Source organism: Marmota monax, unplaced genomic scaffold, assembly GCF_021218885.2.
Source record: "Marmota monax isolate L192 unplaced genomic scaffold, Marmota_monax_Labrador192_F-V1.1 WCK01_AAM20220418_F8-fsc00029, whole genome shotgun sequence".
In the NCBI taxonomy this organism is placed as follows: Eukaryota; Metazoa; Chordata; class Mammalia; order Rodentia; family Sciuridae; genus Marmota; species Marmota monax.
In genome coordinates, this window is record NW_026693024.1 from 6385067 (window position 1) to 6409364 (window position 24298).

At 36.9% G+C, this 24298-nt stretch overlaps 1 protein-coding gene and 1 long non-coding RNA gene across 23 annotated transcripts in view; both read left to right on the plus strand.

Moving 5' to 3' along the window:
• Fars2 (phenylalanyl-tRNA synthetase 2, mitochondrial) overlaps positions 1–24298 on the plus strand; it is a 512601-nt gene that overhangs the window by 123339 nt on the left and 364964 nt on the right. The gene's annotated exons all lie outside the window — the stretch shown is intronic.
• On the plus strand, positions 8146–15964 carry LOC124098563 (uncharacterized). Its single transcript, XR_009227635.1, has 2 exons — positions 8146–14786; positions 15354–15964. It is a non-coding gene; the product is annotated as an uncharacterized LOC124098563 (long non-coding RNA).

Sequence of the window (24298 nt, forward strand, 5' to 3'; positions counted from 1 at the left end):
GTCACGGCTTGTGAATGGATAGTCTGTGGCTCAAATTCACTCTTAATTCAGATTGACTAAAGATACAACACTGAAACCTGTGGTCAGGTTATTTCAGTTCTCAGTTAGTAGAAGTTAATTATGTTTTCATGCTGTTAGAGATAATGAACTTCTTATATACCTTAGGGGATTGGAGATGTATTGGCTTCAACTCTAAACTGTTCTCATTCCTAAGCTCTTTCCTTACTCTCATTCAAATGATGATTTGGAATGTCTTAATTGCTGTTGTTTTTGAAGTGTGTGTTTGAGTGCATAAAACTTTTTTAGTCAAGAAGTCAAATACTCCTTGCTTCTGTTATATTGTTAGTGTAATATATTAGATGCATTTTTGCAAATTACAAAAATTCCTAAATAGCTTGAGTCCATTTCCTAAAGAATTCTATCATTTATCCTTAATTCGTATGTTAGTTCGTATGGCTCCATTTTCATTGTGAGAAAGAAGTAGAATTAAAGTAGGCTCAGGAAGTATTTCATTTACTCTTGTAGCAAAAGAAGTAGAATTAAAGTAGGCTCAGGAAGTATTTCATTTACTCTTGTAGCAATCTCCTTCCAAATATTGCTCATTGGAACAGGAGGAATTATTATGGTCACAAAACTCCCTTCTGCAAACACAAGCTAAATTGGCTGTTAATATGAAAATAAATAGTATAGGAACCTTAGGCTAATAAATAACCATTGTTGTATTGTATTAAATAAGTCATTAGCTGGGGAGGACTGGATGAGACTGTTTCCTCATTCTCTTTGCTTTCTGCTTGATTCCGAAGGTGAATCTATGTTACCCTGTGAATCTATGATAATTCAACAATGGGTTAGCCTTCCACAAAAGGCCATCAGAGCCGTCTCTGGGGAGCTTAAAGTGGTCTTACTTCTTGGAATAGTTGACTGTTTTCTAAATTAGGAATAATAACTATTAAAAAGAATGTGGATGTATTAGGAAACTAAAAGAAATGAACAAAGACAGGTCAGAGTCTGGGAAATATGACCAAGTGATAGAATGTCACTTACAATTAATCTGCAAGAAGGGCTGTGATGCCGGTAATGTGATGTACAGGTCACAGCATTGGACAGGTGTGCAGTCCAGCTTACCTCATTAGAGAAATAAAACAGGAAAGTGCACACTGATGTTTATAAGCCTGCCTGCCGTGGGAGAGGCAGTGAAGGCTATGAAGTCTATGAGATGCACACTAGCATTTTAATGGAGGGAAAATCCAGGCTACCACAGAAGATGGAAAATAGGAAGAGGGTGGTGAAATAGCCCTTTCCTTGGTTCATATTTGTTTGGGTTCAGTCCAATTTAGCAGGGAACATGCATGGCTAATCTAATCAGATAAAGTTACTGCGTGTTCTCATTTACAGTTTAAAAATTACTGCACACAGGAGCATGTGAGTCTGATTTCCTTATAATTTGATAAGGTGCTTTCAGTTCAATGTTTCATTTACTGCTCTTAATAAAAATTGTGTGAGGTAGATTATTTCCACTTCAGTATAAGGAATCCGAGGTCTCAAAAGGTTTAATGACTTGCAGAAGGATGTGCAGCCAGTCAGCAGCAGAGCGAAAACTGGAACATGAGTCTTCTGAATTCATTGCCTAATTTACTGTATTTTCTTGATTTCCATGGAACTGCTTTGTAAGGGGCACCTGCTTAAGACCCAAGGGGAGCTTTTCTTTCATCAGTGGGAGTGGGGAGGAGAGAGACGTAGTGGTTTCAGAATTTCTGTTCTCAAAGTATTGGTTCTAAGTCTGATCTAATCTTAATCCTCAAGAAAATCTTTTTTTATTTTCCTGTGGATAGGAATTTTATATATGTACATACATATACAGATACATATGTAGAATTTTATATACATACATGCATACATATATAGATGCACACACACATATACATACATACACATGTACATACATACTAGGGATTGAACTTGTCAGTGCTCTGCGATTGAACTGCATCCCCAGCCCTTGTACTTTTTATTCTGAGGTAGAGTCTCATTAAGTTGCCCAGGCTGGCCTCGGACTTGCAGTCCTCCTCCCTCAGCCTCCTACAAATGTCTGCCACCATACCTGTCTATTTCTTGTTATAAAGCTTTCCTGTTATTAAATAATCTTTGTAATCATTTAAATATAATATGTAATTCAGCAAGAAGAAAATTGTAGAATTACAGGGCCAAAGAAACAGTGATGCACATAGAAAGGAAATGAACTATGACAAAACATTGTTTTATCTCATCATGGGGGAAAAACCCTTTTGTGTTTTGAAAAAAAGATAAAATGAAAACTACAAATGACGCTAACAAATTGGAAGGGGCAATGAATAAGTAAAGTCTGCTAAAGTTTTCACATTTAGGGAAAGGATACTGAGTTAACTCCATGCCTTCCATATTGATACAGTGAAAAAATAATAGTTTAGGAAGCTTTGTCAGTTTAAAAGAAGTCAGCATAAAGGAAATAAAAGGAAGATGGTAAGTAGGAATGAAAAAAAATATAGGCATAAATTCAAATATATCAGTATTTACAAATTAAAATGGGTTAAACTTAGCAATTAAAGAAACTCATTACTAGATTAAATATTTAGAGAAATCTGAAACAAAGGACACCTAATGTTGAAAATAAAGGATGGGAAAGTGATATATGCAGCAAATGCTTACCAAAAGAAGATGGGTACAGCACTACTGTTCTTAGGTAATGTAGAATTTATAGAAATGATGATAAATAGGGTATAATATATCAACCAACAACCCTAATAAATTATGAACTTTTATGTATGCAGTATTTTAACCTTAATACATAAAGCGAGACTGAAGAATTAAAAGTTGAATTTGCCAAGTTCTTGATTATGGTAGTAGATTTTACTTTTGTTAAAAAAAAAAAAAAGGCAAAACAACAACAATTACAAAAAAAAACACCCACCACTACTGTGGATTAAGCAGAAAAAATGAGTAATGATAAAGGATATCTGAAAACCATGATTAAAAAGCTCGATTCATTTTATTTTTAAAATATGAAACTGTATTTATATGTGAGTGCATATGAATTCTGTTATTTTTATAAATGTTTTGTGTCTATATGTGGATGTCCTTTTATATTCTGTACCCAGGAGTCAAATCTATATAGTTTTTTGGAATATTTAAAATAAATTGCCCATTATTAGTTGATAGGTGAAGTCTAAATAAATGTGAAAGAATCTATAACATGGATCTATGCTTGCTTGACTATATTGTAGTTTGTAGTTAGAAAGCAATTTTAAAGAATGATGAAAATTTTTATGGCCTCATAAATTTAAGAAATTCACAACTCTAGATTCATGAGTAGAGAAATATTATATTAAATTGCGTATTACTTACCACTCACCAACAGTGAAAATACTCATTTCATATTGCTCATATGTTGGGAGAGATTGTCACTTTACGATGGAGAATATTGCTAGACTCTACTTAAACCATACAGTCATAGCATTAAAAAGGCAAAACTAATGAGATGTTGATAACAGGGTATTTTTGGCATATTTAGCTTTAAATGTGTTTATTTAAAAACATTGGAACCTCTGAAAATCAATGAATTCAATGTTTACTTTAAGATGCTACAAGGAATTTTTTTTTTTTTTTTAATCCTAGGAGACAGGTTGGTATGCCTATTAATAATATCCCTAGTGTTTCCAAGTGATACATCAGCTGAAACAGTGAAAAGAAAAAGTGCAGATAACATCTACAACACAACTAGGTGACAAGATCTTCACAAAAGGATGGGAAGTTAAAACTTACAGCTAGAAGTTCTGTACTGTTAGTAATTTAGGTCATAGAGGGACACAGTGGTACCTGAGAGAAGGACATCTTCCTAAGGGATATTTTCAAATAATAAGCGTTGGGCACCAAATTTACTAGTGACATTTTGACAAAACGTGTTAATTTTATGTTCATTAATGAGTACTAATATCTCAAAAATAGGGTCAATCTCACTTCTGTGTCTCTGATGAAACAATATGATACTAACAGTAAAGACTTGCCTGAAAAGTTGGAGTTGATGAAGTTATAGATTCAACTCCCACATTTATAGGGCATATAGAGGACAGATAAACAGCGGAAATCACATAGAGATGTAAAAATCTAAATCTAGACTATGGGAAATTTATATCAGTGTTGCTCAAGATGAGATATGCAGAATGTAATAGGAACGAAAAGTAAATAGTTGTATATCTTACTCTAATTAGGATCCTAGTCTTGGGGGTGTACAGGATGTTGAGCTTGTATAAATATATCAAAATACATTCTACTGTCATGTTTAACTAAAAAGAACAAAAATCTTAAAAAAATCTATAAAAAAATTTTAAAAAGAAAGTAAATAGCAGAAATGTTTAAGCACTGCAGAGTGTTTACAAATGTGCAAGTTGTCCTCTTCCAGCATGTCCGTGCACTTTTTGTGTTAGCATGTAGATGGTTTCAGATGTTCTTAAATGCTCTTTGTGAGTTGCATGAGTGTAGTTTGTGTACCTGTTGTGTGTAGTAGGCCCACATCTCAGTTCATGACCAATTGGAAATATAAAAATGTCCCTTTGTCAGTTCGAGAAGCTTTGTTCTGCATTAGTGACCCAATATCTTTAAGTAAATTCACAAAAACAAGAAGAAATGGCACCTAGAAATTAAAAGAAAGATCAGGTAATCACAATGTGTAGATCTTATTAACATAAAGCATTTTTAATGAAAAAGAAAACATTTGAGGCCATTAGGAATTCAAACACTAACTGAATGTTTTAAAATAACTATGCTTTTTTTGTTTTCGTACTGGGGATTAAACTCAGGAGCACTGGACCGCTGAGCCCCATCTCCAGCCCTTTTTTGTATTTTATTTAGAGACAAGGTCTCGCTGAGTTGCTTAGACCCTCGCTTCTACTGAAGCTGGTTTTGAACTTGAAACCCTCCTGCCTCAGCCTCTGGAGACGCTGGGATTACAGGCATGTGCCATTGTACCTGGCTAAGGAGTTTTTTTCTTTTTCTTTCTTTTTTTTTTTCCACTTTTTTCAGCTGTGATGATAATATTACATTTCTATAAAGTTCTATCTTTTAGGGAAGTGTATTAAAATATCTGTGGGCAAAGTGCTGCAATGTCTCTTTTTTTTCACAATATTGTGGGATGGGGGATTTGGCATTTGAAGATGGATGAAATGTTATGAATTGTAAATCAGCTGGGAGTTTTATACATAAGGATTCATTATACTTTTTATGTTTGCATGTGTTTGAAATTTTCCTAATATAAGTTTAGGAACAAAACAAGATTGAAGAAGGAAAGCACTTGGGCCTGTCTGTCAAAAAACCTGACCTGAGCATGTACCACCCCTGCTTTCATAGGGCAGACAAATATCAGGAATTTCTAAAAACATAGGACATATAAAGAGAAGAGCACAAATTGCACACAACAGAAAACTAAAAACAATTAAATCTAGAATTAGTAGCATCTTCTCCATCAGTTTCAGATATTTTTACACTAGTTTTTACCAAAATTGTGAAAGACTTGTATAGTCTGTATCATAAAATAGAAATGGACATCCATTTAAATTCATTTTATGAGGTTAGATACATTAATGTCCAAAGCAGTTTAAGAAGGTGTTAGAAGGTTGATCTTATCAAGTATCAATCCTTCTCTTTTTTAATGAACATGTAAAGAATTAGATGAAATATCTGCAAATTGTACCCTACTCATTATTATGCATATATTACATTCTGCCATATTAATGATACAAGAGAAAAAGCATTTTATTATTTCAGTAGACATTGAAAAAAGAATTTTTTGACATTTAATTATCCTATGATGTTAAAAAAGCATTGCATGACATTAATGCCTCAGAATAAAAACTTTTGCCAACTAGGAATAGAAAGGAACTTGTTGAACTTTCTAAATGATATCTGTCAAACATTGACAGCAAACATCCTAATTAATAGTGAATCATTATAAACATTTCTATCAAAATTAACTACCAGTTAGAATCACCTGCTGTCATTGCTCATTTTCATCATTGTGTGGGAAATTTTAGTTTGTGTGGTAAAATAGAGAAATTCAATTTATAAGCATGAAAAACATCAGTGAAGACTGCATTATTTGCATAAGTTTTGATGGTTTACCCAGAAAATTAATAGAATATCCAGATCAATTATCATAATTAAATGATAGCTCAGAGTTATTAGATGTAAGAATATGGAAAAAAATTAGTGTTTCTTTTCTGTTGGTAATAACCAATTAGAAAATAGAATAGAATAAATATTTCATTTATAGTTGTTACTAACATTTTGAAGTGCCCAGTGTGAATTATATAAGATGCTGAAGGTACGTATGGATAAAATTATCAAATATTACTGGAGATGTAACTTAATGGTGGAGTGCTTACTCTACCACTAACGAGGCCCTTGGTTTGATTCTTAGTACTACAAAATAAATAAATTAAAAATCAATAAATGTTATTAAAATACAGAGAAGAAAGAGGTACATACCAGGCTTTTAGTTTAATGGGGAGGAAATAATATAATAAAGATTGTAATTTCGTAAAATTAATCTGTTCATTTTATGTAAGTCTGATCAAACTGCCCAGTGGGTAAGTTAGAAAAATTGAAGGATCAATTTTAAAACTCAAAGGCAGAGCATAAGTATAAGGAGACATGCCTTATTCAGGTATTAGGATTTATAGTTTTGTAGTTATTAAGATACTTTAGCAGTGGCAAAAGGTTAATCAAATAGAGAACATTGAAACACTTCTTAGAGTTGGGAACTTATTATAAAATAGAAGTGATGTTAAGTAAGTGGGGGATGATGGGTTCTGTATCATTTGTTCTCAAACAATCATCTAGGGAAAATTCATTGTCTACCTCATACCAAATGCAAAATTTATTTTTGAATAAATTAATCCATTTCTTGAAGGGAAGACTCTAAAATTCTGGGAGATAACATAGGAAATTTTCATTATCACGTTGGTAGAATATAATATCTGAAATGTGAGAATGTATAAGTACAAAAATCCTTGAGGGGAAAAGTGTTAAAGTTGACTACGTTAATGTAAACTTGCCTAATGACAGGCTCCATAAATGAAGTTGAGACAGGCTGAAGTAGATACATAAATAAAAATATGGACAAGCTACATGTTGAATGAAAATTTGCTTTTTGTATAGTTGACAGAAGACCTGTGTTGAATATTCAAAAAGTCCTGGTCTTTAAAATAGAATCCAGTAGCTAAATGTCTGAAAATATTAAGGATGAGTGAATATATGGAACCATGGAATGCCCTGGGATGTACAAAATCCCCCACCTCAGATGGCCAAGAAATATGTGGAAAAAATGTTCAACATCTCTAGCAGTCAGGGAAATGCAAATCAAACGTACACTAAGGTTTCATCTCACTTCAGTTAGAATGGCAATTATCAAGAGCATGAAGAATAATAAATACTTGTGAGGATATGGGGAGAAAGGTACGCTCATACATTGTTGGTGGGATTGAAAAATTCTTCAAAAAATTAGGAATGGAGCCACCATGTGATTCAACTTCTCACTCCTAGATATTTATGTAGAAGAACTAAAATCGGCCTTTTACAGGGATAACAGCCTCTCCAATGTTTATGGCAGCACGATTCACAAAAGCCTAATCAACCCAGATGCCGGTCAGTAGGTAAATGGATCAAGAAAATGTGTTATATATACACATTGGAATGTTTATTATTTCATTCTATGGCAGAAGACCATAAAAAAGAATGAAATAATGGCATCTGCTGGTAAATGGAAGTGGAGAAAATTATGCCAAGTGAAACAAGCCAGACCAGAAAAATCAAGGTTGAATGATTTCTCTCATACGTGGAAGCTAAAGTAAAATAAAGGAAAGAAGGTGGTTTTGGAGGGGATCAGGTACCATGAAGATGCAGGGAAGATTGGTGGGCTAGAAGAAAGATAGGAAGGATGGGAAATGTGAAGAAATATGGAATGAATTTAACAAAACCATGTTATACTCATATATCAAGTTTTTCACCTTTATTTATTTGTAGAAGAAATGAAGTTTGGTAGGGTGGGGGCAGGAGGAGGGGAGGAAAAGCGAGGGAGGGAAGGGGATTGAAGTCAAATTCCTTTGCATGTATGATTTTTCCAGAATGAACTCAAATACTATGTATATGTTGTGATTAAAAAAATAAGCACATAAGGTGGTCGATATGCTAATTAGCTTGATTTAATCATTTAATCATTATATGTGTGTATATATAATTAAAACATCACATTGAAATATATATACATTATACGTCAATTAAAATGAAATATATACAAATATATACATTATGTGTCAATTTAAATGAAATCTTTTTCAAAAGTAAATAAAAAGAAGAAAACCACACCTGAAATCCTGTTCTCATTTTTAGACTTTGGAGACATTCTTGAGTGTGTCTCATCTATCAGGAAATAAATGTGAATGTTTCTTAACACTGTTAATGTTAGTCTCAAACTGGAACAACTTCATATGGTGGTATGTAGTGTTACATATCTGTGGAAGTAAATCACAACTACATGGTTCAACATGAGTGAATATAAAAAGCAGCGTTGAACAATGAAAGAAAGCTACAGATGCTTGACATTGTATAATTACATTTATAAACAGATGAAAATGTGGGCCAAAATGGCTAATGTAGTAGGAGTGCATGCATATGTGGAACAGTTGTAACGGAAAGCAAGGGAACAGTGAGTAACAAATTTAGTTGTTACCCTGTGAAGAGTGACCTGGTGTGATCTGGTATGTGCATGAAAGGACTTTCTAGTTTTCAGTACTGTTCCTGCTGGAAATGGATGTGGGTGTTAACCACCCATGTAGGTGTTTTTATTTTTCTTTAAACATCACATGGGTTTTCATTTTGTTTTGTTTAATGAAGGAAAAGTGGTCAAACATTGTAAGTGACCTGTTGATAGAAGAAGGTAATACATGATTGGCAGGTAAACAAGGATCAGCTGATCAGTAAACAAGGCAGTGCAAATTAAAACAACCAAATGTTATTTCAAACCTATCAGAGTAGCAAATTTAATAATCTGGAAAACTGAAATGTCTAGAGGACCCCCAAATTTTATACCCTTCTATTGGAAATATCCATTATTACCACGACTTTGCAGTGTAATTTGGCAGTTTCTAATGAAAACAAAATTGTGTACTCTGGGATGTTGTATTTAAAACTTGAAAAGAGAAAAAAAAAAAAAAAGAAACTAATGTCCATCGATAGGAGCAAGGGTAAGTAAAATGAACTCTGTATATTGAATATTTTATAATAGTTAACGAATGTAAACTCGAGGTACAAATGTCAACAAGGATTAGGTTTTAATGTTGTATTCAGGGAGCTAAATTATCTTTCTAAATCAATATTAAAAATGTGCTCAACAACAAAGTACACCTAGCCATGCGTGTTCTTATGTACTTCGTTGTGCTTTCTGTCCCCCTGTTTATGTGCACAGGTACCCAGTTTTTCAATTAGAGAAATATGTAAGTAGGTATGAAAAAAATTCATGGGACTACCAAACAACAAAGTCACAATAATGTTTACCCTTGAGGTAATAGGAGGGTGAGTGGTGTCATATTCTTTGCAAATTATACAAAATGTTATGATTGTTTGGTGTATAGAAGAATTTTGAGACTTGAAACCCACTGTTCTACAGCTTCAGTACTAAATGTTTAGAAAACATTTATTGAGACATTTATTTTTCAAAGAATGGCAGCTAACATGTATTTGGCAGACCCAGCAGAGGGAGCCCACACAAATCCTGTGTCTATTTAATGTGATTAAAATTTGTAATTAAAAAGTTCACACCTGGAACAGTGCTCAGAGAAGCTGTTTTCCTGTTGCGCCTAGAGGTCCTGTTTCAGCAGTTGCGCTGACCCATGGTCCCTGTGGGTGAAGTGAGGAGTTGTGTCTGCAGTTTCTTGTCAGTCCTGACTTCAGAGTCCTTGTTTCCCTAGTTTGTCCTCAGTCTCCTTTGGTTACATCCCGTGGGTCACCTCTCTCTGGACTCTCTGTGTCCTGTACATTCATGTACCAGCACTTTGTCTTGAAGCTAAGGTGATTCATGATCAGCCTTCCTTCCTGTTTCTGTCTTCATTATTATTTAAAAAATCCATTTTCTAAATGCCTCTTCTTTTTAAAATTTTTATGTAAGAATGTGTGTCTCTCTTTAGTTTCTTCCTTCCTGGGTAGTGGTTTTCAAACTTGGGTGGGTTACCTAGTCCTGGTCCATGATCACATTTTTTTTTTTTCTTTTTAGTTTCTAGGAAAACTGACAATACAAAAGCAATGTAGCAAGTTTTATAAATGTCTTTCTTCATTTTAAAGGATTCTCCTTTGTCTTGAGATGCTTTCCTTGCACTTTCTTGTGTGTTAACATACTCTTTCTTTCATGGAGTGATAGAGATTTTAAACACATGACTGCATTTGGCAGATTAAATCATTGCTTATTCATTAACACAGATTTGCTTAATCTAGTCCCTAGACCTTTATTGAAATTTTTACCAGTCTATGAAATACAGAACTTTAGATTCTTATAAATGAACACAATAGTTAGGAAGACATTCTAAATATTACATGGTAAATATATAATTCATGAGTATTTACACAGAAACAAAGACAAGTGGTTTTACAGAAGAATGATAAGAGAATGGAGAAATAAGCTTTCATTATAATTTTGATTACACCACATTACTGAAATGGTACTTCAGACACTTGTGTTTAACCACTGCCCCCTTTTAAAAAATTGTCATGATCACTCTTTGTCTGTGTAGGAGTGGGGGAAGGGCTTCTCATCTTGGCTGTGCCCCTTGCCTGTAGTGATTGCTAGTAGAGTGGGCATCCTTCATTTTGAACAAGCCCTTTGGCATTCTTTGTGGTTTCCTTGTCAGAAACTGCTCTTATTTATCATTAGAAAATTTCACTTTTGCTCCCTTTGATGTTCTCTCCCACTTTCCAGATGGTTCATTAGAACCCTCCTGCTCCTGGGCTTCACGTTCTGAGCTTCCCCACTGTTACTCTTGTGGTGAGCCAAAGGTAGTCTCTTTATTCCTGCATTTGGCCCTGAATCACTTTTTCTGTCTTTCCGTGAATGACAGGGTTTTATTCTTCACCATGTGGTTATTGGGTTTCCTTAATAGCCTCATGTGGAGGGGCTTTATTGAGGGCATTTTAATTTGGCCTTGATAGATTATAGTCACCATGTTTCTCTAATCTCTTCTTTAAAAATCTTTTAGGCAGAACTCCCCCTGTCAGACACACTTGAATTGAAACAGATTTCCTTTATTTTTTTCTCCCTCTGCCCAAATGTTTACTTAGTTCTATCTGAACAGTGAAGTAAAAGGTAACTGGTCACAGCAGGAGTCCAGGGTCCATTGGATTTGAGTATTTGAGTAATACCTCATTATTGCAGGACAAATGGAGATTTGGATGACCATTTGAAGAGTAGGCCTCTTCTCTGTCGCACAGGGCTTTTGCAGATAATTAATTCTTGCTCAGGATAAGAAAGACACTATACATCTCAGCCTGAGATCCATTATTACACTATATATTATTTCCTGTAACTATCACTGTTGCTTTCGCAGCTCACTGCTTTGAAGTTTATATATCTTCAGTGTCTCCATCTGGTTAGTCGTTCCTTTAGGGTGCCATGCCATCTTCTTTGTGTTTCCTGTATATGACCCAAGACCCTGAACAGAGTGGCAGTTAATAGATGCACTAGGATGTCTTCTCCATTTTGGACTGCCAGCTTAAGCTCTGCAAAAGATGGCAACTGAGATATGTAACTGCATAGTAATTTACCTGTCTGCTTTTGTGGTCTGAACTCCTCAGCATTCTTATATCTAGTTTTCTTGCTTCAGCCTTCTAGAGGTACAGGTGTATAGGTAAGGGCCCAATCACCAGGCAGAAATCACACTGTGGCTGGATCAGGGAAAGTAAAATATTAAGATTTATTTTCCAGGTGTGGTTGCACATGCCTGTAATTGCAGCAACTTCAGAGGCTGAAGCAGGAGGATCGGAAGTTAAAAGCCAGCCTTAGCAATATAGGGAGGCCCTAAGCAACTTAGCAAGACTTTGTACTGAAATAAAAAATGGGCTGGGGAAGTGGTTCAGGACTCCTGGGTTCAATTTCTTTTACCAAAAAAAAATATTAAAATAGCTCAGAAGTAGCGGTGGTAGGCTGGTGGAACTGCTGGAACAACACCCTGACATTTTATGATAATATGCCTTCTAGGTGCTGGCAAAGGATGTTTGGTGAGAAGTGTCTTGTAGGAAGCACAGTGGTATGAAAGTAACCCAAAGGAAGAGCTGACCTTTCTGGGAACTCCTTGGGGAGCTGAGTACTGCAGCCTGCACTGCAGGGCTGGACACTGGAGCCCAGAGGACTCAGCACAAAGTCCTTCCTTTGCAACATCTCTGCAGTGACCTCTATTGACAGAGCCTAACATTTTGTCAGCTGGCAAAGGACAAATTTTTCAGGGGCCAACTCAGTTTCCACAAAGTAGGCCTTGATTTGTGGCTTAGAAGCAACAAATTAAAAAGTGGTAGAGTCAGCTTTCAACCTCTTCTGAATGTCTAGAAGCCTTTAGGGAGATAGGCTGTTATTCATCCAATAAATGGGTTGCCAGGGGAAGTCACAATTAAGGAGGGAAAGATAATTGTTCTTAATTCTGATTTGATATTTCTGAGTATAATTTGGTAGTGGAGAAGCTTTCTAGTTATTAATTCTTATTTTATAGAACAACTAAAGGAGAGAGGATATTCTGAAGGGTAAAATCCTATATTCCTGAACCAGCTATAGCTTCGGAAGAGAAACACATGAATATCCTTTATATTCCTTTCCTCCAGGATCTCAAGAAAATTCCTGCTATTTACATTCTACATTTGCTGTTGAAAGCTAAGAGTGCCTCATTAGGTTTTACTGAATTCACATAATTACAGTAACAATGTCTTTTTTACTAGCCTAAGTGATATGTGAAAGTAGCAGAAATATTTTCACAACAATATTATGCTCTTTCACAGACTTCGCACCTTGCCAGGGACAGCATTTCTTTGCCTGGTGCATATTACTGAATGCTTCTTCTCTGGATGGAGTGGCATAATTTCACATTTTCAGCCTGGTAGGTGCAGGTGGGTAGTAGGTGAGAGGCATTATCAGCCAACCTCTGAACCACCCATGATGCAGTCCTTTGAACTGTATGTTCAGATCACCAAGTCTATTCCTCGATGTAAAAAATGGTTTTCCTGCTGATTGACTTATAATGTACCCTTTACCAGGTCCTTTTGGTGTTTTCTTAGATTTCTTCTTCTTCTTCTTCTCCTTCTCCTTCTCTCTCTCGTACCAGGGATTGAACATAGTGGTGCTTACCCACTGAGCCACATCTACATCGCTTTTTTATATTTTATTTAGGGAAAAGGTCTTGCTGAGTTGCTTAGAGTCTTGCTAAGTTACTGAGGCTGACTTTGAACTTGCAATCCTCCTGCCTCAGTCTCCTTATCCTCTGGGATTATAGGCATGTACCATTCACCTGACTCTTCTGAATTCTTGTCCTGGACTTTCTAATGCCATTCTCTTGCCTTGATTTATCCTAGAGCGGATCTCTCTGAAATCATAAACTCTTTATTAATCCAACAGATTTCAGAGATTCAAAAAAAAAAAAACTTCTTAAATTAGATATACCTTTTTAACACAATGTTATTTTTTAGCTATTTTTTCAGCAATGAGACCTTGTAATTTTGAATGGGATTGAGAGCATTCCATCATAGCAATGATTTCTATGATTTCAAATTATTGCTATGATTTCTAACCACCTTTCGTCATTTTAGAATCCAGTGAGAGCTATGGGCAGTCCCCACAAATATACCTACTTGAATATATACATGGAGGGTTTTGTGTGTAGTTTAAGGTTTTTTCCAGGCTTCTGGATTACATTATGTAATTTGAAGTCAGTGTAAATGTTAAAGAGATAGTTTCAACCTCTAAGTGAATAATTCCCATGCTAAATCTGTTTGTAAAGTGGAAAAACAATTCTTTCTCTCCCTACTTACAGGATGGCAGAGAATGCTGCTAAATTTGAGAATGACCAGATGTGACCTGCTGAGATGATTTGAGAATCAGGTTCCAAAACAGGAGTTAAGAATCAGTGGTGTGTAGGAACAAAGGTTGAGTTGAGTGTGTTTGGGAAAGCCAAGAAAATAGTTTCTGAAAGGCATTATACATTAATATATGCTATTGGGTTTATTATATATCCCATATCATTTCTTCCCTATAGCAAGGATCTTTCCTAAGTAGTAGCCATTTCACAATGAAGAAATAGAAATAGTTGGCCAGTGAAGACAGAGATACCTGGAAATCAGACTCAGATACAGAGTTGGGTAGCATGAATCCTGTGGGGAATAGGTCCTACTACACATCGAGTAAAAGTTGACCCTTGGAGTTCTGTTATGTGTTGGAGTTTAAATAATTTGTTGTATTTTGTGTAGTTTGAGTTAAGCTTACGTCAAAACAGAGAAGGTTTTATGTTAGCCAAATGGAAATAATAACTTTCTAACCATAAGGATTCTGAGAGAGAGAACAAATTTTAAGGGAACTTGGGTTTACCTTCTTCAGATTGATGGTTCTCAGTTTTTAATTATTTTTTCTTTTTTTTAGGTCACAGACTTCTAGATAAGGTGCCCTGATTTTATTTCTACTTTCAGGCAAAAGAAACTCAGTGACAACAATGATATATCTCTTGTTGGGGAATTTTGTGGTAGGACTATGTGGTTTATGTATTCATCTGCTTTGGCATTAGTGCTAGAAATGATTCTTATTTCAACTATAATTTTAAAATCTAGTTAATATATTGATTTCATTATACATTAATATATGCTGTTGGGTTTATCATATATCCCAATGGATTAGATAATAAATTCATCCATAATGAGGCATCTATAACAACAATGATTTAATATAAGAGAATGTCAGGCTGAACATGATGATGCCTGCTTGAAATCCCAGTGACAAGGGAGGTTGAGGCAGGAGGATCACAAGTATGAGGCCAGCCTGGGAAATTTATAAAACCCTGCCTCAATATTAAAAATAAAAGGACCTCATTCATCCCCAATAAAGTTCAGTGGTAGAATGCCCTTGAGTTCAGTCCCATATTGTAAGCAAACAATAAACAAAAACCCCTTAACTGTACCAGTATTTGATCTACAACCAATCCAGGATATCATTGAAGATCTGATAGTTTCCTTAGGCAGTACTGTGGTTATCCCAGCTTTTCAAACGTGTTTCAGGTTTTTGGAGCTTTTTGATGTTATCTGTTTTTTATTAGGGTTCTTCAGAGGAGCAGAACCAATTAAGACATACAAAAGATCTATTATAAGGAATGGCTCACATGGTTTTGGAATCTGTAGTTCCATCTTGAGCCTGAAGGTCCGACAATCAGCGGAGACAATGGTGCGAGTTCCAGTTTGAGTCTGAGAACCTGGAGACTCTGTGTCAATTTGGAAAGAAGTAGAGAGAAAATTCTTTCTTCCTCTTCCTTTAATTGTATTCAGGTGTTCAATGGATTAGGCAAAGCTACCACATTGAGGCAGTGTGCTTCACTCATTCTGCCAAATCAAGCCTTATTCTCATCCAGAAACGCCCTCAACAGACACCTAGAGTAATGTTTCACCTGATTTCAGCATTCTGAGGCCCAGATGACACATGGCATGAGTTGTCACACTGTTCTTGGACATCTGTCACCATGGTGGAATATGGAGCAGCCCCAGTCAGTTCTACGAACTACTAAATTCTGTTCTATAAATGCCTCTTTTTAGTAACTCCTGGCACATCACTTAGTCAGTTACTTAGTAAAGAGTGCTTATCTGTACATGAAGGTGTAAAAATATGGAATTATGCCATTTTTGGCCTTTAAGACTGAATAAAGTTGAACTTTTGGTTGTTGGCTCTTGGTGTGTGTCTGTGGGATCCAACATTATTTCTTGAAAATGCTTGTTTCTAAGAGTGGTGGTGGTTATGCAGGGACAAACACCAGCTTTTGAGCTGGTGAGAGGGCTGACAAGTCCTGGCTCTCCAACTCACTCCGGTGACCTTAGGTTAATTCACCTGGTTGGTTCTTAGTTTCCTTAACTAAGATGAGGACAACTCCTGACTGATACTGAAACCTCTAGCGTGCTGCCTGATGAATGGGAGGTGTTCATCAAATGGTACCTACCCATCCCTGTGTGTTTATCTTAAAAACAGATGTCTCCTTTTTCTGTGTCAATTAAGGTACATCTAGTGTGGTGTAATGACACACACCTATAATTACAGACAGAGGCAGGAGGATAATAAGTTTGAGGGTAACTTCATCAACTTAGCAAGACCGTGTCTCAAAGAAAAGGTGGGGGTGTGGCAATATAGCTCAGTGGTAAAGTGTCTCTGAGTTCAATTCCCAGTTTAAAAAAAAAAAAAGTGCACATCTACTCTACTTGAATATTGCTAGTCATTCAGATATCTGGCCTTTTTTAGTTCTGATCTACTTTTATTGTTTTGAAGCCATTGCTATTTTTCCTTTTCCTTCCCATGTTGACAGATTATTATCTTTTCTCTTGGCTTCTTTTAGAGTAGGTGATAGAATTTAGATGGGGCCCTGGTCCTGTTATATTTCATCCACTGGCATCATGAATGAGCTGTTTAGCCACCTGGAGAAGAAAATGCAATCTCTTTCTGTATTATCTGTCATCATGGCTGGGAAGATGATGACGAGAGATCATAATTTTGAACAGACAGTAGAATGGATGAAGTTTTCTCCTCCTGTAAATGGTGATTGTCATGAGAAACAATTCACACCAGGATAGGGTGCTTTTTGTTTTTGCCATTGTTGCTCTTTTCCTGGACATGACCAGCCATTTACTCTCTTGTGTATTTTGTGTACAGTTCCATGCAGTTTTCTGGCTTTGATGGATTGACGTTTCTGGTGTTTTCTCTGTTTAGGCGAGAGCTTGGCAGAATATTAACCCAATCTCTTCTCCTGTTGGTATCCCCCAGAGAACCCTTCAGAGAAATGCTGAAAAGTATACTTGTCGTGATATGTCAGGGTTAATAAAAGCAGACAGAACAACTCACCTGATTTCCGAAAAACCCAGATGCGATTGGTTGTATCTTTAGGGATTCCAGGGGTTCAGGTGGCTGCCAGGAGCTGTCCACTGACAGTGCAGTGGAGGGCAGCACAGCTCATGCCAAGAGGACAGCAGCATGGGGGCGTTTGGATGGGACTTGCCTCCCTGAGGCTTTTGTTGACCCTGATTTCTTGGGAATGTGTTTGGGTCACAAAGCAAGAGTCTCAGTAGCCCCTGTAATACATTCAACTTGAGTTGTAATATCTTCAACTTGAATTTTTTTCCTACAAGGCTAGGAGACTTGGACAGACACTGTGATCCAGCGAGGTCCTGTTTGTATTTGAAAATGAAGGTCATGGGGCTGGGGTTGTAGCTCAGTGGTAGAGTGCTTGCCTAGCACCTGTGAGGCATTGGGTTTGATCCTCAGCACCACATAAAAATGAATAAATAAGGTATCATGTCCATATACAACTATTAAAAAAATAAAAAAAAAAAAATAGAAGAAAATGAAGGTCATTTCAAGTGAAGATGGGTTCCCTGACAAAGGTTAGATCAAAACATGTTCATTGGAAGCTCGGGCATCTCATCTAGTACTGCACCCTGACTACCAATATTTTGTTCAGCTGCCTGGCAGAAGTTGCTTCTCAGTCACCAATGTATTTTGTAGCATCTTTCCCCACAGAATATTTCAGATTTCTTCCCATTACTCCACTGGCACAAAGTCTCATTGCAAGGAGAGGAAATGAGACAAGCAGCAGGGAGAAAATAAAGTCTGCTTCCTGCAGAACACAGCTTTATAATGCATTCCCTCCCCTCTGCTAATCTCTGTAACTTGATTAATTGGCATGTGGTGTGTTGCAGAAAATCTAGGGAATGACAAAGCTAGTTCAATATCAATTAGCTAAAACAGGAATGGACTTCCCACAGAGACCCTAAGACAGAGTTGTATTTAACTGGGCCCTTTCAAGCACAAGCCTTCCCCAATGATGTGCAGTAGAAAATCCTACTTAGGGCCCAGTTGTTTAAAGAAATTAAAAACTGTGGAAATTAGCAGCTGAAATCCACTTGGATGAATCTCCTATCCCTTTAATATGTCTGTCTATTCATCTCACTAAGACATCACAATCCTTCCTCCAAAGTGATTTGAATACTTAATATTTGTTGAAATGCCTTAGTTGGATTTGAATAGTATAATTGAATTTGCTTGCTGTGTTCATGGGAAATGAAAGCTTGGGAGTTCATCTGGTAAGCTATGTGAATGTGCTTATGTTTCCAAGAGATTTCTATTTCTCTGTTTGTGAACCAAGTATTAATAAGCAATGGGTCTGCCACATAAATAAACCAGTGTTCATCAGAGTTGCAGGCTGTATTTACCACTCTCCAGATGACTGGTCTGTCCCTAGGGCTCAGAGGTCACATATTTAGGTTTGGTTGAGCTGAGGTGAATATAGATCATGACTGGATGCTGTGTGTTCTTGGGAACCTCATCCTAAACAGGCTAGTTTATCCTGACTAAATGTTGTTCCTTTTATTTATAGCCTACTGAGAGAGACAGATAAATAAACTGCAAACTCTGCTCAGCACGGTTAGCATAGTGAGAGGGAGCTGACCAACACCCAGAAGGAGAAATCATGTTCGTAGTTAGTAATAGAAGGTGTCTCACAGAGTCTTGAACAAAATGTGGTTATACAGGGAAAAGGGAGACTATGTTTCAGGAAGTGCGCGTAGCAGATTCTCAGGGCACCAAGGTGTAAAAGAGTGTGACAAGTTCCTAGAACATGTATTGTGAAGTCAGTGGCATATGGGAAGGTGATGGGAGGTGACTGTAGAGAGGGAGGCACAAACTGCTCATGAAGGGCTACCTGGGTAATTTATTTTGGCTTTTCAACAACTTTAGTTGAAAAAGAATGAGGAGTCTTTAATAAGAATAGGAATGATGTAATCAAATGGCATTTTAGAATAATTCCATAAAGTAGCATGTGGAATAGCATTGCCATGTGAGATTGGAGCTGCAGGACAAGTCAGAATGACTATGATCGTCCAAGAGGGAACAGTGTGGGCCAAACCACAGAGGTGGCAGAATGACAGATCAAACAGCACAGGAAGGAGGTAGCACTTTCTTGATCTCATCCCTGCATAGGAGAATGTGAGACAAGGGAAAAGCAGTTAGCACTAACTTTAAGTTACTTTATTTGTGTGGTGCTGGGATTGAGCCTAGGGCCTTTCACATGCTAGGCCAGCACTGTCCTCTAAGCCACAGCCCTAGCCCTTGGTTACTCTCTGGGGATATCATTCATGGAGGTAAGTATCAAAGGAGGGGCTAGTAATGTCTAGAGCCCGAGCAGAGCAAGGTGAGTTGTCTTTGGGGTCATCTTCCTCCTCTTTCTCTTCTTCCTCTTTATTTAGACCAAGGTGGGTGTGAATAATTGAAACTTGGCTGCAGCAAAGATAAATATGTTTATAAAAGGAACAGACTAGAATTTGGGAGGCTTTTTATTGAATGGCTTTTCTGTTCTCAGTAAGGAAGAAAGCAAAGCCAATATTTTTCCCAAGTGAATGCAATGTGTGTGGGAATAGATATTTTAAGGAGCGAGATACATGATTAGTGTTGTATCTGAAGTTAATTGGAGGGAACAGTTAATACTTCCTACTCCAAAATTTGGTTCTCAACTCAGCATGTGCTTATTGAGGCAGTTGTAAATTAATCAAGTAATTAGGAAAGAGAGCATGAAGTGTCTGCAGTGTTCAAGGCGCTCTGTGATGGTTTCTACTCTGGAGGTTGTCTGGTACCCAGAGCCCTTTCCTCATGCTCTTAAGTTAGTTAAAAATTGTGATCATATGTCTTCTCTCACCATAAGAGTTTGTTGTTGCTCTTAGGACTTAGTCTTCCTGTAGCCAGTCTCAGTCAGAAGAGTACATAGTCCCCATATTCAATTTTGTAACACCCATCTATTTTAGAATAGTTTTAGATTTATAGAAAAATTGCAGACAAGTTTCTTAAATAACCACACCCAGTTTCCCCTATTATTAACATCTTACGCTACATGTCACATTTGTCACAATTTGTTAATGTGGCTGTCAGCTTTCCTTAACTGTAACAAATCCCAGAGATAAATCAACTTTCAGGGAAAGGTTTATTTCTTCTTGTAGTTTGGGAGGTTTTAGTCCATGGTTGCTTGGCCCCTACCTTTGGGCCTGTGGAGAAGCCTGGGGTGGGGAGCAGTTGGGGGAAGAGGGGAGGGCATGTGTTTCAGGAGTTTCTCACCTCATGACAGCAAGAAGCAGAGAGGGTGAGGAGAGGGAGAGAGAGAAGAGAGATGATGTCCCACTATCCTCTAAAGACATTTCAAGGACATGTTCCCCAGGGAGGACCTAATTTCCTTGCACTAGGCTTTACCAAGCCTTTAACACATGAGCCTTGGTGGACATTGAAGATCTGAATCATAGTGGTAAACCAGATTTCCCCACTTCCTTTTTTTTTTTTTTCAACCCCTCTTCCTTTTTTGAGATGGAGTCTTGCCCATGCTGGTCTTGAGCTCTGGAACATACATCATTTCTGACTTGAACCCAGCTTGATACATACAAGAGTTCAAGACCAGCAGATTCTTATTTCAAATGTTACTTTTGCCTTTTCAGTGATTTTTGCCTATGTAAGGAGTTGTTCATTTCAGAAACTATAATTAAACCAATAATTTGGATTGTCTTTGGTATTCTCTAATATGAAGTCTTGCCCTTTTAGAAATCATACAGTTGAGGGGGGAATAAGTGCAAGGATTAGGGATGTAGCTCAGTGGTAGCCTACCATGTCTAACATTCTGGGTTTGATCCCTAGCCCAAAAAAAAAAAAAAAAAAAAAAAAAAAACCATAAAAAACATATTAGTTGGAATTTGATCAAGTTAATATAATCCTGGTATCAGTTTTATGTGGTCTTTAATTTAAAAGAAAAATTATTATCTAGGAAGTGTGGTTTGCTAGATATAAATCTTTTTTTCTTTTTTAAATGGGATTTATGTGCCTAAATCTTTGATCCACTTTGAGTTGATTTTAGTGCAGGGTGAGAGATAGAGGTTTAATTTCATTTTGCTACATATGGATTTCCAGTTTACCCTGCTCCTAATCAAAGAAAAAATAGGCCCAAATCTTTACCATGTTGGCTCAGGACTGACTTTCTTAACAAGATTCCTAAAGCACAAGAAGTAAAATCAAGAATCAATAAATGGGATGGATTCCAATTAAAAAGCTTCTTCTTAGCAAATGAAACAATGTATAGCGTGAATAGAGAGCCTACAGATTGTGAGAAAATCTTTATCACATGCAACTCTGATAAAGCATTAATCTCTTGGATATATAAAGAACTCAAAAAACTTAACACCAAAAAACCAAATAATTGGTAAATAGGCTAGGGAACTGAACAGATACTTCACAGAAGAAGAAATACAGCTTATCAACAAATATATGAAAAAGTGTTCAACATCTAGGAGTTAGAGAATTAGCAATTAGAGAATGCAAATCAAAACTAAGATTTTTATCTCATTCCTCTCAGAATGGCAATCATCAATAATACAGGCATTTTACAATAAATGTTGGCAAGGATGTGGTGAAAAAGGTACATTCATACATTACTGGTTGGACTGCAAATTGGTGCAACCAATCTGGAAAGCAGTATGGAGATTCCTCAAAAAGCTGGGAATGGAAAAACCATTTGATCCAGCTATCCCACTCCTTGGTTTATACCCAAAAGACTTAAAATCAGTATACTATAGTGACGAAGCCACATCAATGTTTATAGCAGCTCAATTCACAATAGCTAAACTATGGAACCAATCTAGGTGTCCCTCAATAAATGAATGGATAAAGAAAACGTGGTATACATATATTTAATGGAATATTACTCCGCTTTAAAGAAGTGTGAAATTATGGCATTTGCTAGTCAGTGGTTGAAGTTGGAGAATATAATGTTAAGCGAAATTAGCCAATCCCACAAAACCAAAGGCTGAAGGTTTTCTCTAATATGCAGATGCTAATTCACAGTAAGGCAGGGGGCACAAGGGAAGAATAGCTTTACCTTAGATTAGGTAGAGGGAAGTGATGGGAGGGGAGGGGCTGTGGGGATAGGAAAGATAGTAGAATGAAACAGACATTAGTATATATGTGACTACATGACCAAAATGATTCTGCAATGCACACTCAGAAAAATGAAATTATATCCCATCTGTGTATAATATATCAAAGTGCATAAATGCATTCTACTGTCATGTATAACTAAAACAAATTAAAAAAATTAAAAAATGGGATTCATGGAGTATAAATAATAAAATGAGTTGTTTTTTTTTTTTTTTTTTGGCAGCGTGTCTTGCACCATGGCTAACTTGTCTTCTCTGCCTCTAGATGGCACTGATTTTATACTGGCCTGTGAATTTTAAGCAATATAATTTGGAAATGAAAGATCTTTTCGGGTTGACATTTTGTCTGTTAACTTGTGCACTCTGTTTTCACTTCCCTCTCAAACCTTGTTAAATTTCCAGTCATTACGAAATCATGAATGAGTGGTGGAGAACTGGCTGATAATTTTGTAAGATGAATGAACCATTGAAGTCATGTAACCTACAATGAGAGCTTTCTGGAAAAAGTGTAATGACTCTCTGTTGTCTCCCAAGTTCTGTTTTGTCAGTGGATAGTGTTCCAAGCCATTTTTCTAGATAGAACTTAGCTCTCTGGCACTCATTTCCCAGGCCTAGGCAATTTCAAAATCCTTATAAAAAACCTCTTTATCATTCCTAACTATTTATCAACTCTCTCATATTCCCTGGGCATCTTTGAGCTTTTACTGCCAACACACCAATTCATTATTTTCCCCAAAAGCTTCTTTGTGTTTCTTGTTGCCAAAGAACTCACCCTACTTGTTAATCAGAGGAATACCCACCCTGCCCCATTATGATGTTGATCTTTTCAGTCACATCCTTTCTAACAGGATCATATAGCTAAGTTAAGTGTTTAAACAAAACGGCTTGCAGAAGTGTCTTAAGACATGGACAAAGCGCATTTTCTGACCAAAATGAAAATATCACTTGAGTACTGTAGTGGAGTTTTTACAGTGGCTCCTCCTCCTTCTCTTTCTCCTCTGCTTGCCTCTCTTCCCCTCACTCCATTAGTACAATGCTGCTTTGTATAACCAGGGTGCATCCTATGGCCTCATTTCTTTCATCTACTCAGTTGGTCTACTCACACTGTTTTGTTTGATTGTGTCACCCAGCCATTAGCAGCATCTTGGATCATCTCTGCTGCAGTCTGGCTGCAGCAAAATAACCCGCGGGGCCGGGGGGGGGGGGGGGGGGGGGGGACGAATAACTTGTGAACATTGATACAGCAGGAGTAGGAGCCGTTTATTGTAGGACAGGAGCGGTATTTATACATTCCACACAACTTATCTTAATTAACATAAACTAGATACAGCAGTCAACCAATAAGGAATCTCCATACTTAAGGGCTCCTGGGCGTAACTTCACAAACCACTCCCTCTGGCAAAATGCCAGGCTCCATCCAGACTTGTTTACAGACCTTAACATTAACCACTCCCTCTGGCAAAATGCCAGGCTCCATCCAGACTTGTTTACAGACCTTAACACATCTCTTCATTTGTCATGTCATTTTTACTTGCATTTGATCGTGTGCAGAACAAGAGTGCTTTATTACCTTAGACAAAGATTGACTTACAAACCTGAAGTTAACCATGGTGATATAGTTGTGGCCGACTGACTTAGCAACTGCTTAAAATGTTCAAATGTGATTTAAATGATTGTAAGGTTATAAGATAGAAGTGCCTTGTAGTTTGAAAAGTGTTACATCCATTTGTTATTTTCCTCCCCCGAACATTGTTTTAACTCTGCTGCTTCCTTTATCATCTGTGTTAGTGTCATTTATTTTCTCAACTCACACACATTTCTTTCCTCCATTTCTCATGTTCTTGATTCTCTTCTATTTAGGAGCAAAAGGGCTATTATTAATTGGTGTCAAGTGCTGGAGTCAGAATAGGTGCCTCCCTGTATTCCACCCTGCTTGGATGTTCATGTGGTCTGTAAACACACAGTGCCTTCATGGAAATAATGGATACCAGGAGCATTATCGTACCTAACATTTGCCTGTGAAACACTCCTCCTTGAGTGATCCGAG